We start from the raw sequence: 15,040 nt of genomic DNA, 5'->3' as shown, positions 1-15,040 counted from the left end.
AAATTATGGACAACCAACAACTGTTGCCATAAAACAAACAAGCTTTATTATTTACTGCAGTGTGTAAATCGAACCAGCTTCTACAGCGATCTGTAGTTCAAGTATGTTTGGAAGAGCAGGCTGCTTGAAAAAAATTTCAAGTAGTTTTGCTGCCTTCTTTCCCTCCCATCTGAACTTTCCCCCAGCATCAAAAGTAGGCAATAAAGCTGCAACCTTGACAGAGATGGTTGGGAGAAGACAGACAGGATCTATGTGTTGTGGAGCACAACAACTAATGGCAAGGGTTTCCCCCCCCCCCCTCAGAAGGAGTGGACATTCCAAAAGGAGAGGAAATGAAGCATCACAGGAAGATCAAGCACAATGTAAAAAAGGTGGAAAAGCTCTAAATACTGGTCATTAATAGAAGACAAAAGAAGAAAGCTTAAAGAAGGGGCTTCAAGCAGAGCAGGCTTAAGAAAGAAACATTGATACCTACTAATTATAGCATACAGCATAATATATGGAGAATCTTAAGAAAGCAATGGGTTAATAGAATATATCAAATATTAACCAGTATAGTAATAAAATAGAAATAACAATAGAATATAGAAAGTACTCACTTTTCACTTTTATATGTTTGGTTTTATAAAATAAGTCTTCCTCAAAGCTTAGAGTGAAATATATAGAAATCACATGTCCAGGGTTCAATGCTTTATGTCTCTTTTGAGACTAGGTCAATCTAACTGAGCATAATTTTTTTTAAAAAATGGTGACATTGTGACTTTAGGATACAATGGTGTGGCCTTGCAATAGAAAATTTACCCTATGTTATGTTATCCTACTTTCTTTCGTAATCCTTACACTTGCATCTTCCATGACATAATGCAATTATTTTATGAATTTTCTTGTGATTGCTTCTTACATTTGTTTTGGCAACACCAGAAGGAAGATTCTTTAACAGGCTAAATGTTATGGGAAATGAATTATATATGAAAAATTGATATGGGGTGCCTCATCCTATAGCTAGGAGTAGATTATTCTGAAGTGAAAGCTCTAGATTGATAGAACACCGCTAAAATCATAAACACCTGGATATTTATAATAGTTGGCAGTAGGTTTAAGGTTCTAAACCTTCAGGCAACTTCACAAACATATTAATGTATTTTTATTTACAACAGTATGGACTTTGTTTGCCATACCACTATACAGTATGTACCTTTTGAAGTGGTTCGGGAATAACGAGAGGCACAAGCAAGCAAGTGACAACAGCTCTTTAATATACAGTGAGACTTCAGCGAAAACTCTGAGGTTGCAGCCCTCCTTATATACAATCCTGGAGAGGCTGTCAGCCAATCAGTAACTTAGGCAGGTTTGAAACTCCTGCTGAAATGTATCAATACATAACACCCCTCCCTTCCCAGAAGGCACTAACATTCAAATATTTACATAAGTACACACAAAATCTCGCAGGTGACCTGGGCAAGTTCTCGTTCTGGTCGACCTGCGCAGTTCAGTGTTTGGTGGGGCGTCGAGCTGGTCGGAGGGACTTTCTGTCTTTCCCGGCTCCGCCAATGGAACCTCCTGGATTTTGTCCGGGGCGTGGTTATCCCCGGCTGGGAGTGGCGACTCGCTGGGGCAGCGCTGGAACCAGGGCTTGTCAGCTAAGTATTCCCTTGAACCCGGGCTTGAGTTAGCTGTTTTGGGAAAGTTGTTGTAGTTAGGTTCGGAGATATCTAAGTTGATGTTTGCCTCGCTGACTATTCTCTTCCTTAGTTGGTCTATGTGGCGTTTCCAGATTCTGTCTACTCCTACGTCTACCGTGTAAGATTTTGGGCCCGTTATGCCCACTATGGTTCCTGCAACCCATAGAGGTCCGCTAGCATAATTGCGAGCGAACACCGGGGACCCAACCTGGAACTGTCTTACTCCGGTGGTCTCTCCCTTAAAATTCTCGTGCGAGTAATTAGGGTGAAGCCTGTCTAACACGCACCGAAGCTTCCTGCCCATGAGGAGTTCGGCTGGGCTTCTCCCTGTGGTTGTACATGGTGTGGCATGCTGGACTGCTAGAAATTGATCTATCTTGGCCTGCCAGTCCCCGTTATCTAGCCTGGACAATGCTTCTTTGGCCGTTCATATGAAACGTTCAGCAAGGCCATTAGAAGCCGGATGGAAAGGGGCTGATAGGGCATGGCGGATGCCCAGTCCGGCCAGGTAGCCCTCAAAAAGGTTGTTGTGAATTGAGGGCCGTTGTCAGATACAAGTGTATCCGGTAGCCCATGGGTGGCAAATAGTTTCCGAAGAGCTTTAATGACTGCTTCGGCTGTGGTTGAAGACATTAGTATTATTTCGAGCCACTTTGAAAAGGCATCGACTACAATTAAAAATGTTTGCCCATGGAATGGCCCGGCAAAGTCAATATGGATCCTCCCCCGTGGCCCTTTTGGTTTCTCCCACTCTCGGATGGGCGCTGTCGGGGGATCGGGGCGAGATTCCTGGCAGGGCCTGCACTTCCCCACCCACTCGGAGATGACTTGGTCCATGTTGGGCCACCATACGTAACGGCGGGCTAAGCTTTTCATCCGAACTATCCCTGGGTGCCCTTCGTGCAGTAACTCCAAGACCCTCATTCTCAGTTTCGTTGGTACCACCACCCTATCACCCCACAATAAGCAACCCCCTTGCATAAACAATTTGTTACATTTGTTAACATAACCCTGATACTCCCCACCTTCCACCTTGACCGGCCACCCCTTAAGGACCCACCCCATCACAGTACGAATCACAGGGTCTCTAGCACAGGCTTTAGCCACCTCGCAAGAGGAGATAGGTCCCAAAGTCACAGCGTCGATCAAAAGGACGGGGGCTTCCGGCATGGGGTTGGCTAGCAGGTCGGGTAGGGGACAGCAGCTGAGGGTGTCCGCATGGCCTAAGGTCCGTCCGGGTCGATGGACAAGCTGGTACGAGTAGGCTGATAGGAAGATGGCCCACCTGGTCAAACGTGGGGACAGGGCAGCGGGGGTGGGCTTGTCACCGGCCAAAAGTCCCAGCAAGGGCCGGTGGTCTGTCACAAGTTCGAATTGATGGCCATAGAGATATTCATGGAATTTTTTAACCCCCACAATTGCAGCCAGAGCCTCTCTGTACAATTGACTATAGTTGCGCTCTGCGCTGGACAGAGTGTGAGAGTAAAATGCAATAGGCGCCTCTAGGCCGTTTGGCAGTCTATGGCCTAGGATGGCACCAACTCCGAAGGGGGCACCAACTCTGAAGGGGAAGGCGTCACAAACTAATACAAGCGGTAGCGCTGAGTTGTATTGAATGAGGAAGCTGTCCTCAGATAAAAGTTTCTTTACAGCCTCAAATGCGGCTGCCTCTGTTTTGCCCCAAACCCACGGAACATTCTTCCCTAGCAGTTTGTGCAGGGGATCTGCGACGGTAGCTTTGTTCTTTAAAAACATAGAGTAAAAGTTGAGCAGTCCAAGGAAGGCTTGGAGCTCCGATTTGGTTTTGGGGGCTGGTGCGCTCTTGATAGCTCTCACTTTGCTTTCGGTGGGGTGGATGCCTGTGCCATCCACCTTGTACCCCAAAAATTCGACAGAGGGGACAGCGATCATACACTTATTCTTTTTTAGTTTAAGTCCCGCTTCCCTAAATCTGGTTAGGACTCACTCTGTCCCCTAGTTGACGTTCATCCTGGGCGCTGATTAATATGTCGTCAAAATAGGGCACCACCCCTGGGAGCCCTTGCAAGAGGCGCTCCATGGTGCTCTGAAATAGGCCGGGTGCGACGCTCACCCCAAACTGGAGCCTGGTGCATTTGAATGCACCCCTGTGAGTCACAATTGTTTGCACCTCTGCCGTAGCGTCGTCAACGGGTAATTGTTGATAGGCCTGTGCTAGGTCTAATTTGGCAAAAAATTTTCCGGGCCCCAGGGAGTGTAGTAGATGATGCACGATCGGCACCAGATAGGCGCTCGGCTGCAAAGCCTTGTTGATCGTGCACTTGTAGTCGGCACAAATTCTGATTGAGCCGTCAGATTTAACTGGGGTCACTATGGGGGTTTCCCATTTTGCATGGTCAACGGGGACCAACACCCCTTGTTTAATTAATTTGTCCAGTTCCGCATCGATCTTTGGTTTCAATGCGAAAGGCACCCGTCTGGCTTTAAGTCTTATTGGGCTACGTTGGGGTCTAAGTTTAGGGAGATAGGGGTCCCCACATACTTGCCCAATGTGTCCCCGAAGACGTCCTGGAACTCGTTCAGGAGGCTGTCCTTCAGTGACGGCTCAGACTTTCGGTGGACGCCGGTGAAGCCCATGCCAAGGGCTCGGAACCACCCCAAGCCCAGAAGGCTAGGCAGCTGCTTTGTGACGATGGTTAGTGGCAGGTCTTTTTCAAAGTCTCCATAGGTGACTCGGAACCTGCCTACTCCTTCGAGGGGGACCCGGTTCCCCTGGTAGCCTAGGATGCGCAGTCTCTGCTTGGATAGCTGGTCCTTCCGGAATGACGGCAGGATGGTCTTCAGGGTCGCCCATGACATTATGGAGAGAGCGGATCCGGTGTCGATCTCCATCGAGCATGGCTTTCCGTTGATTTCGACCACCGTGCTGACCTTGTCTTCGATTGCCGTGCTGGCCTGGTCGACGTGTATGCTGCGGCCATCTCGCGGTTCAAATTCGCGCCGTTTTTTAGCGCCGCTTTCTCTCATTGGATGCTTGTGGCGTGTTGATTCTGGTTGGCTGCGGCGCTCACGTGGTTGGTGTTTTCTGGGCAGAATGGCTCTACAGACTCGCGCCAAGTCCCCTTTTTTCTCGCAACGCCTGCAAATAGCCTCTCTGTATTTGTAGGACAGTCTATCGTGATGCCCGCCACAGCTGGGGCAGTTACGCCGGGGGCTGCATGCGTCTTTTCTTTGGTGCTCTGTGTGGAAGATGTCCTCATCAGACTCGGACTCCGAACTGGATCCGGCGTCTTCCCTGTGCACTGGTGTAGACTTGGGGTTGTCCTTGCTGGTCAGCGGGCGCTGCAGCGTTTCTGCGGCTTTTGTGGAGGCTTCGTGAGCCCTAGCCTCGTCTAGGGCTCCAGCAAGTGTTAGATCAGGCTTAGCGAGTAATCGCCTTTGCAGTCTTATGTCTCGAACGCCACAGGTTAGCTGCTCAAGCAGCGCATCGTCCAAGTCTCTATAGTCGCAATGTGTTGCGGCTTTACGCAGGCTCGCCATGTAAGCGCTGACCAGCTCTCCCTCTCGTTGTACGCGTTGTCTTAGTTGGTATCGCTGCACGAACTTGGAGGGTACGGGAGCGTAGTGAGCCCGGAGGGTTGCCATCAGGGTGTCCCAGGAAACGGTCTGGACCAGCGTTGGCTCACAAAGTGACTCCGCCATCTCGAACACATCCGGTCCTCAGTGGCTTAGGAAGAGGGCTCTCTTCCGATTAGCGGAGAGCCCTTGCATGTCACTGGCTTCAAGCGAGCACTCAAACCTCGTTAGGTACGAGACCCATTTTTCGCGGGCCGGATCAAAAGGCTTGGGCGGAACGTAGGCAGACATGTTCGGTATGCCTCCTGTAGTTCGCCTCGTCGCCTAGCTGAAGCTCGTGGTCTCACTGGTTCGCTTCTTGTGGCCTCTATCCCATCCTCGTCGCCAATAAAGTGGTTCGGGAATAACGAGAGGCACAAGCAAGCAAGTGACAACAGCTCTTTAACATACAGTGAGACTTCAGCGAAAACTCTGAGGCTGCAGCCCTCCTTATATACAATCCTGGAGAGGCTGTCAGCCAATCAGTAACTTAGGCAAGTTTGAAACTCCCGCTGAAATGTATCAATACATAACACCTTTGGATTCTCAGTTTAGCAATAGCAATAGCACTTATTTACTGCTTCACAGTGCTTTACAGCCACAATTTCTAAGTGGTTTAAAGAGTCAGGCTATTGCCCCCAACAATCTGGGCCCTCATTTTATCAACCTCAGAAGGATGGATCAACCTTGAGCCTGGAGAGATTTGGAATAAATTCTCAGTTTAGTTTACAACCTTGGTTTTTTCTGTTGGCTTGCCCTCCCAGAACTTACTAGGTATGATCCTGCTTAGCTTTTGAAGGTCAACCAAGTCATTTAAATGTTGCACTAGCTGTCAATTGCATTAATATCAAATAGTTGCATTAATATCAAATCCAAAGGCCTATAGCCAATTTGGTGTTGTGGTTAAAGCCACTGGAATAGAGCTTGGAAATTCTAATGTTTCTGTAAGCAGAGAATTGCATTAGATGACTTTTGGAAAGTTTCTCTTTCTCAGCCCAAAAAGAAGATAATGACAAAATATTTGCCAATAAAACTACAAAGATTTGTCTATGCGATCATCAGAAGTCAATATTAACTCAAAGGCAATATATAAAGGAAGTTAATCTTTCGCCCTCCTTAAATTATATTTACTCTTGGGTTCTTGAAAAAGAAAACAGTCTACACTTTATGTTATGTTAATAGTTCTCTCTGGTTATAAATGCTTGCAGGTTATAAATTTAGTCAAATTAGTATAGAGAAGGTGACTCAGAAAATCTACCTGGGGAGTAATGGAGAATATTTTATAATTACTCCTATTGATGACAGAAGGTAGTTTTATCTGTAATATTTCTGTCAAGTTAATGAGCTAAAATGATAGATTAAAAAACTATATTAAAAAGTCACAGTATTCTTACAAAAATGCTATTAAGAAAATCCCTAATAATCTCAAAGGGGAAGGACTAGCAGAAGCTTGCAATAAATGTGAGATTAAACAGGATTCTAGGAGCCTCCATAGGATACCCATGTCTATTTCATTATGTATGAGACATGGTGAGGGTATGCTTAAATGTGATAATGCACTTAAATGAGCTGTAAAATATAAACAAATAAGATGATTTAGTGGGACCTAAGCAGATAGGGTTGCAGTTAAAAATATTGGCAGCACCTTTTTCATATAAAGACCAGGTATGTGCACAAAAGAAATATTTTATTCTGCGCTCAGAACAAAAGCACTCTAGTCTAAGTGTTCCACTGGAATTTTGTGGTGCACTGAAACATTTTGAGTGTATCACATTTAAAGGTTAGTGGTGACTCAAAACAAGACCACTGCTCCCTTGTTTTTCATTCTAGTGGAAGGAAAAAGGGTAATCTGTGCTGAATGCTACACAATACATTACCACATAATGTATAGAAAAATTGGCTAAGAGGCTGTATTAATTTTAAAATGGAAGATTCTACAGTAAAATTTCCATAGCAGGATTCCTGTGAAAGCAAAAATTCAGAAAGTTTTTTTTTTAGTTTTGTTTTTGGGGCTCATGCCTACACAGCTATACAGCTGTAAAACTCAGCCAAGCAAAGAAGAGGTAAGGAGTATGAACAACTTCAGAACTTCAAAAATATACTGGTCTGCTATTGTCTTGAAACTTCTTTTTAATACATAGAGTTGCACAGCACATTTATTTTGTATTTGGCTCCGCCTGCCATACAGAGCTAGACAATAAACAAAGCAAGATATTTTGGCAACTCAACAGTAGAACAACCCTGTGTGTAATGCAGAAGCACAGTGCATATTTTTGCATTTGGCTATCAGCCTGCACAGCACATATTGGGTCAACAATGTGATATTACAACCCATAAATGAAAATTTCCATATAGCCAGGAATATAAAAGCCACTGTAAACTTACTTTCCAGGGAGGCAGCAAGATTTCCTTTAACATTCCAAAGGTTCAAAAAGGATCTTCACTCATAATCATGGGTGTACAAGATGGTAGCATGGGTAGCCATGATGGTGGAGAAAAAGCAAATGACAACACATTGCTGAGATATTGTAATTAGAAGTGGAAGCCAAGCCAAGATATCAACCTCCCTGTCAGACCTGGAAGCCACCTTTTACATGACTTTATTAGCCCTTTATTAGCATCATCATAGGTTCCTGTAGAGGGCCGATCACACTCTCCACTCAAGCACGTTACACTGTTACTTTCCATTTGGTTTCTCTGTTCCTTCAGTTTCTTTATTCTTGTATTTATTCCAGTATTAAGAGTTCTTCCAGCTTTCTGATTTCTTTCTTGGCATATATAATATTGCTTATGACATATAGGAATCTAATGTCACAGGATGTTCATTTTATATACCAATTGCTTTATTGCTTTTATCATTTTAGAAATTGCATCTGGTTTAAAATCTAATTTAGCAATTTAAAAAAATCATGTACCAAAACCAAAACAATCTCAACAATCATATTTTTAATTTTCAGGTATATTTGAATCGTAGTTTAGTTGTTTTAGTTTTATTGCTGTGTAAATCAGAGGTGGGTTTCAGCAGGTTCTGACCAGGGGTGAGATGCTCCCGGTTCGGACCAGATCTTGCAATCCGGTAGCAATGGCAGTGTGTGGTTCGGAGAACCGGTAGCAAAAATCCCTGCCCCCCCCCTGCCCAGCTGAGCCGCACTATCATCCGACGTGCTTTTTTTTAACTTTTAAAAGCATTTTTTCTACAATTTCTTCCGCTGAAAAAATGCTTTTAAAAGTTTTTTAAAAAGCCTCTGATGATCGCGCGGCTCAGCTGGGATCTCAGAGGCTTTTCAAAGCATTTTTTTCTGCAACCTCTTCAGCGGAAGAGGTAGTTAAAAAAATGCTTTGAAAAGGCTCTGACGATCCCAGCTGTGTTCCTGATCGGCAGAGGCTTTTCAGAGCATCTTTTTGCATTTGCAGAAAAAATGCTTTGAAAAGTTAAAATAAAAAAAAAAGTTGACCACGCCTACCCAGTCACATTACCCACCCAAGCCACGCCCACAGAACTGGTAGTAACAAATTTTACATTTCATTCCTGGTTCTGACCAGTTCTGGAGAACCGGTAGCGGAAATTTTGAGTAGTTTGGAGAATGGCAAATACCACCTCTGATTGGCCCCAGAGTGGGGAGGGAATGGGGATTTTGCAATATCCTTCCCCTGGAGTGGGGTGGGAATGGAGATTTTACAGTATCCTTCCCCTGCCATTCCCACCAAGCCATTCCCACCAAGCCATGCCACACCCACCAAGCCGCACCCACAGAACGAGTAGTAAAAAAAATTGAAACCCATCACTGGTGTAAATCCTATATATGTTATATATGTGTGACAGTATAAGAATGTTTTAAAATAAACTATATATGTGAAGCCAAAGAATTTAAGTGCAAAAGGATAACACTAAATTTTGGTGTGGCTAATAAAAATTAGCCATAATTGGTATCAAGGTTAAAAGATATCGTGATTATCTGCCGACAATGTGAATAGATATTAATTTTGAAATGAGAATTTTTTTAAATCAAAGGTTTTCAAAATCAGTTAACACTGGAAAGACTAGGCATTTTACAGAAGTTGAAAAAATACAAATATTACCCTATGATAACATTTTAAAACTGCTGTGATTTTCTGAATGTTTTACTAAATGCATCGAAGAAACCACTAAAAACAGTGCAAATTTAGGCTGTGAAAATAACATTGTCCTTGTTTCCAATTGCAATTGATCAGAAGTTGTACTAAGTTAAAGACACAGCATGTCTACCAAAATGCCTGATGGTGATAATAGAAAGAAATGTGTGATGTTATTACCGTATAGTCCTATTTCATTATTGGCTTAGCCTTAGTGGCTATATATACCAGAATTTGTTGACGTGCTGCTGGAGTCAGTGACCTTCTCAAATAATCTTAATAATAACTTAAACTATATTGATATCTTATGTAGCTGGGTAGCATCATGATGTGGGCTGCAGTGCTAGTAAAAACATGTTTTGTAGAAAACAATCATACATTGTGACATGAGTTATGCTTCTGAAATCTTGTCATGTGTGATAGCGCAGTATACAATGTTTCAGAATCCTATTGAGAAGTGTTGGCATATTGAATAAAGTGAAGTCAGGAATGGAGAATAATGTATATTGTTTGCAAAATCTTGAGATTCTCTTTTATTACAGCTCCAAATTGCTCTTAATAAATATAGTCAATTCACCTCTTGTGCTATTGCTTCCTTGTAAATGAAGAAAATGCACTTGAGTGTAGTTAATTTTTTCTGTTTGGTGAGAGTTTATTTGCTTGCTTTTTAAAACAATCTCAACCTTATTTTACAGTTTGTGTTGTCTGATCAAAATGAAGTTGGGAGTTATGGTTGAAGAGGATTTCTGAAGAGCTGCAGAAAACAGCTACTGAACACACAGATTTTGCTGCAGTAAGTGAGAAAGCCTCACTGCTCAGTGGAGTCCATGTGCTTTGCCAACAAAATATTGCTGGTACAATCTTTCTACTTCTATAACCAAGACTGCTAACTTATAGCATGACTGCTGCTTATGTATCCTCCAACTAGCTACTATAGAAAACACAGTTTCTACTGTGTTTTCTATTATTTTTGTCAAATAGCTGGTCTATGCATTATCCTTTTCCTTTAAGTTAAATTAATTAAAACTGGAATCACTGGATTCCCATGTGTATATCAAGCTTAACATCATAATACATCTATAAAAGCTGTATCAGGTGTAGAAAGTCAGCACCTATCCCCCAGAAGAATGAAATTTTGAGAAACATTAAAAAGGCAGAATATTATATTTCCCTAAAGGGGAAACAGAAATAGGGAAACATGCTCTCAAAAGCAGAAAGCAGACTCAGTCTTTCTTAATAGTCCTTTTGTAATGTGCCCATTACAAAAGATTAGGCCAGCCTATTCAAAAACCAGCCCCAGTTTCCCTGCCCCAAGCTTCTGGAAATGCAGATTTGCAGAATCCATTCAGAAAGACAGGGTCAAGACAGAAACTCAGGTAAGCAACAAACAAAAGGTTGACAAAATTAGCTCAGACAAACACCTAGGATTTGCATTTCCTCTTTTGCCAGCTATGGCCTCTACATAACCCCTACACAACCCCAAAGGAATCTGACAACGATCAATAGAATATTAAAGGACATGTTCTTGTACAGGAACAGGAAGCTCAAATACAGAGCCCAAAGAAGGTATAACCCCAACCTCATTCTCAACTCCATTTTGTCAGCTGCCCAGAACCACAAACCCTAGTGGTTCTGCTTCATCAATAAACGGATCCTCTTTCCAATCAGCCTCCAGCCTCCATTCTATTTTTTTTTAAAATTTGATTTATATGCCGCCCTTCTCCGGAGACTCAGAGTGGCTTACAATGTGCTAAGCAATAGCCTTCATCCTTTTGTATATTTTATACAAAGTCAGCTTATTGCCCCCACAAACTGGGTCCTCATTTCACCTACCTTAGAAAGGATGGAAGGCTGAGTCAACCTTGAGCCTTGGAGAGATTCGAACCAGCAGAAATTGCAGGCAGCTGTGTTAATAACAGGGTGCACTAAACCACTGTACTATCAAGGCTCTTTTTGATAGTAGAGCATTTCCAATGTCTTTCTCCCAGTTTGGAATTGGACTAGATAGATGTTTCTTCCAACACAGGTTATTTCATTTTTGGCCACTACATTGAAGAATTTCTTATTATATTCCGTCCATTGGGCTAAAATAAGACATTAATACAGATTAATCCATAGGCACCAAGTGTTGTTTAGTAGCATGTGGTTTGAATGGTACAATCATCATGATGGTATAATTTATGAACCCTTGATATCTTCTGAACGGAGTTAGGGAAGGACTGTTTTAACATATTCAGAGTCCTTGCAGGAAGGTCTGCAATTTCCTTCTGAAAGTATCTGGTCTATCTGTTTGGGTTGAAAATTTTGTTGACTAGCTCTGCACTAACATAAATAGATTTTTCCAATTGCCACTGAAGGTCAAGGACAGGCATTTTATCTTGCTGATAATGACAAATACAAGTGGCCTCCCCTGTATTCAGGAGGATAGAGGGCAACTATAAATGTGCAACAGGAAAAGGCCTTCCAGTTTATAAGCAGCAATCATTCAAGTCTGGTTTCAGTGCTACATAAGGAGCAATTGTAAAAGATGTAAGAACTAGTTGCACAAGGAAGAATGGTTTCCTGCACCTACTAATTGAAATTAGTGTTTACAACTTTAACTTCAAGGACAATTTGCATTTTAAAAAAGCATTTTAAAAATAGGTGAGATTGAATGATTTTTTTTTTGAAAGAGATGCCTTGAAAGTTTGATGAATGCATTAGAAAGTCTGAGCGGTTTTAATAGCAAAGGGGTATTGTTGTGTATGTATCTATTTTGTGCGGGAAATTCAAATGCATAGTGAATCCTGATTGGTTCTTGGTCACCTCTGGAAAGTATATAAAGAGGGCTGTTGCCTGTGAGTTTTTGCTGAAGTCTCACCCTGAATTAAAGAACTGTTGTTACTAGCCTGCTTGTGCCTCTCGTTATTCCCGCGCTACAACATTGGCGACGAAGGTGGGATAGAGGCCACAAGAGGCAAATCGAAAAGAGCTTGGAGTTTCAGCCAGGGTGACTGGCGAACACGGAGACACGGCATGTCTGCCTACGTTCCACCAAAACCCTTCGACCCGACCCGAGAGAAGTGGGAATCGTATCTGACAAGGTTCGAGTGCTCCTTGGAAGCGAGCGAAATGCAAGGGCTTTCCGCAAACAGAAAACAGGCTCTGTTCTTAAGCCACTGCAGGCCAAACGTATTTGAGATGGCAGAATCCCTCTGCGAGCCAACCCCAGTCCAGACGGTCCCCTGGGACGTCCTTCAAGCCAACCTGAAGGCTCACTATGCTCCAGTTCCGTCCAAATTCGTTCAGCGCTATGAACTCCGGCAAAGAGTTCAAAAAGAAGGGGAGCCGGTCAGTGCTTATGTGGCCGCACTTCGAAAAGCCGCTACGCATTGTAACTACAGAGGCTTAGACGATGCATTGCTTGAACAACTGATTTGCGGGGTTCGTGATACCCGGTTACAAAGGCGTCTTCTAGCCAAGCCAGACCTAATGCTAGCCGGCGCGCTAGATGAAGCCCGAGCACACGAGGCATCAACGAAGGCGTCGGAAGCGCTGCAGCGTCCCAATTCAAGCAAGGACGGGCCGAAAACAGCCCCCATCCACAGAGAAGAGGTGTGAACCAGCACAGAGGAAGAGTCGGACGAGGACGTCTTCCATACAGAAAAGAGATCGAGTGAACAAAGCCGCCGCCACGAGAACTGCCCCAGCTTTGGCGGGGATCATGAGAGACAGTCGTGTAAATATAGAGAAGCCATCTGCAGGCGTTGCAATAGAAAAGGCCATCTAGCACAAGTTTGCAGAGCTCAACTTCCGTGTAGTCGAAAACCATGTGACTACCGCAACCAACCAGAATCGGCTCGTTCAAAACAGCCAATCAAAGATGATGGCGTGAGAAAACGGCGCGAACCTCAAAAGCGGGAAACCTACAGCACGACAATCGGCCAAGCCAGCACACCCGACGACCAGAAAGTCTACACGAAAGTAGAAATCGATGGCAAATCGTGCGAAATGGAGATCGACATCGGGTCTACGCTATCGATCATGTCCTGGTCGACACTCAAGGCACTCCTGCCCAAGCTTCAGAAAAGCCAGCTATCCCAACAGAAAATCCACCTACTTGACTACCAGGGAAACCGAGTTCCCGTTGAAGGAGTGGGCACGTTCCGGGTCACCTACAGCGAGTTTCAGAAAGAGCTGCCTCTGACCGTAGTCAGCAAGCCCCTTCCGAGTCTACTGGGCATGAAATGGTTCCGAGCCCTTGGCAAGGGCTTCACGGGCGTCCACAACATCAATGGATCATCACTGAAAGAAACACTGCTTCACGAGTTTCGGGACATTTTTGAAGAGACTCTAGGCAAGTACGTGGGGACCCCTATTTCTTTCAAATTAGACCCCAACGTAGCGCCAATTAGACTGAAGGCGAGGCGAGTTCCCTTTGCCTTAAAACCCAAGATCAATGCGGAGCTCGACAAGCCCATTAAACAAGGGGTGCTAGTTCCTGTAGATCACGCTAAGTGGGAAACCCCAATAGTTACTCCAGTTAAAGCAGATGGCTCAATTAGAATTTGCGCCGACTAAAAGTGTTCGATTAACAAGGCGTTGCAGCAGAGTGCCTATCTGGTTCCTATAGTCCACCATCTACTACACTCCCTGGGCCCTGGCAAGCTGTTCGCGAAGCTAGACCTTGCACAGGCGTACCAGCAACTGCCAGTAGATGACGCTACGGCAGAATCACAGACTATAGTAACCCACAGAGGTGCCTTCAAATGCACCAGGTTTCAGTTTGGGGTCAGCATCGCCCCAGGACTTTTTCAAAGTACCATGGAGCGCCTTCTACAAGGCCTCCCAGGCGTCGTTCCGTATTTCGACGATGTTTTGATTAGTGGCCAGGACGAAGTGCAGTTGGGCCAAAGGGTTAGACAAGTCCTAACCAGATTCAGAGAAGCAGGACTCAAGCTTAAACGGAATAAATGCAGGATAGCAGTGCCATCAGTGGAATTCTTAGGCTACAGAATCGACGGCTGAGGCATTTACCCCACAGAGAGCAAAGTGAGTGCCATCCAAGGCCGCCCACCCCTAAGTCAAAAGCTGAGCTGCAGGCCTTCTTGGGCCTACTCAATTTCTATACGATGTTTTTGAAACAAAAAGCCACCGTTGCGGAGCCTCTGCACAGGCTCCTTGGAAAAAACGTCTCGTGGGTTTGGGCAAGCGAGAAGCGACCGCTTTCAACGCAGTAAAGAGACTTTTATCCGAGGACAGTTTCCTCATTCAGTACAATGCTGAACTACCTCTGGTGTTAGTCTGTGACGCTTCCCCCTTTGGCGTTGGTGCCGTTTTAGGCCATAGACTGCCGAATGGGTTAGAGGTGCCCATCGCCTATTACTCTCGCACTCTGTCTAGTGCTGAACAGAACTATAGCCAGCTAGATAGGGAGGCACTAGTGGCTGTAGCGGGGGTCAAAAAATTTCATGAATACTTGTTTGGCCGCACTTTTGAACTCATTACAGACCACCAGCCTCTTTTGGGACTTTTGGCTGGAGATAAACTGAACCCGGCGGCCCTCTCCCCCCGGATGACCAGATGGTCCATATTTTTGGCCGCATACTCGTACAAACTGCTCCACCGACCAGGCAAAACCTTAGGACATGCTGACGCCCTCAGCTGATGTC

The 15,040-nt window shown here is 44.4% G+C and overlaps 1 pseudogene; it reads right to left on the bottom strand.

Moving 5' to 3' along the window:
• Nucleotides 1-4,151: 4,151 nt before the first annotated feature.
• LOC148114363 (uncharacterized) lies at nucleotides 4,152-5,587 on the bottom strand (annotated as a pseudogene).
• Nucleotides 5,588-15,040: the final 9,453 nt, after the last annotated feature.

This window comes from Pantherophis guttatus, chromosome 4, assembly GCF_059756535.1.
Source record: "Pantherophis guttatus breed Tessera chromosome 4, ASM5975653v1, whole genome shotgun sequence".
Taxonomy (NCBI): domain Eukaryota; kingdom Metazoa; phylum Chordata; class Lepidosauria; order Squamata; family Colubridae; genus Pantherophis; species Pantherophis guttatus.
The sequence above is the reverse complement of the archived record's forward strand: the minus strand, read 5'-3'. Positions and strand labels throughout refer to the sequence as shown.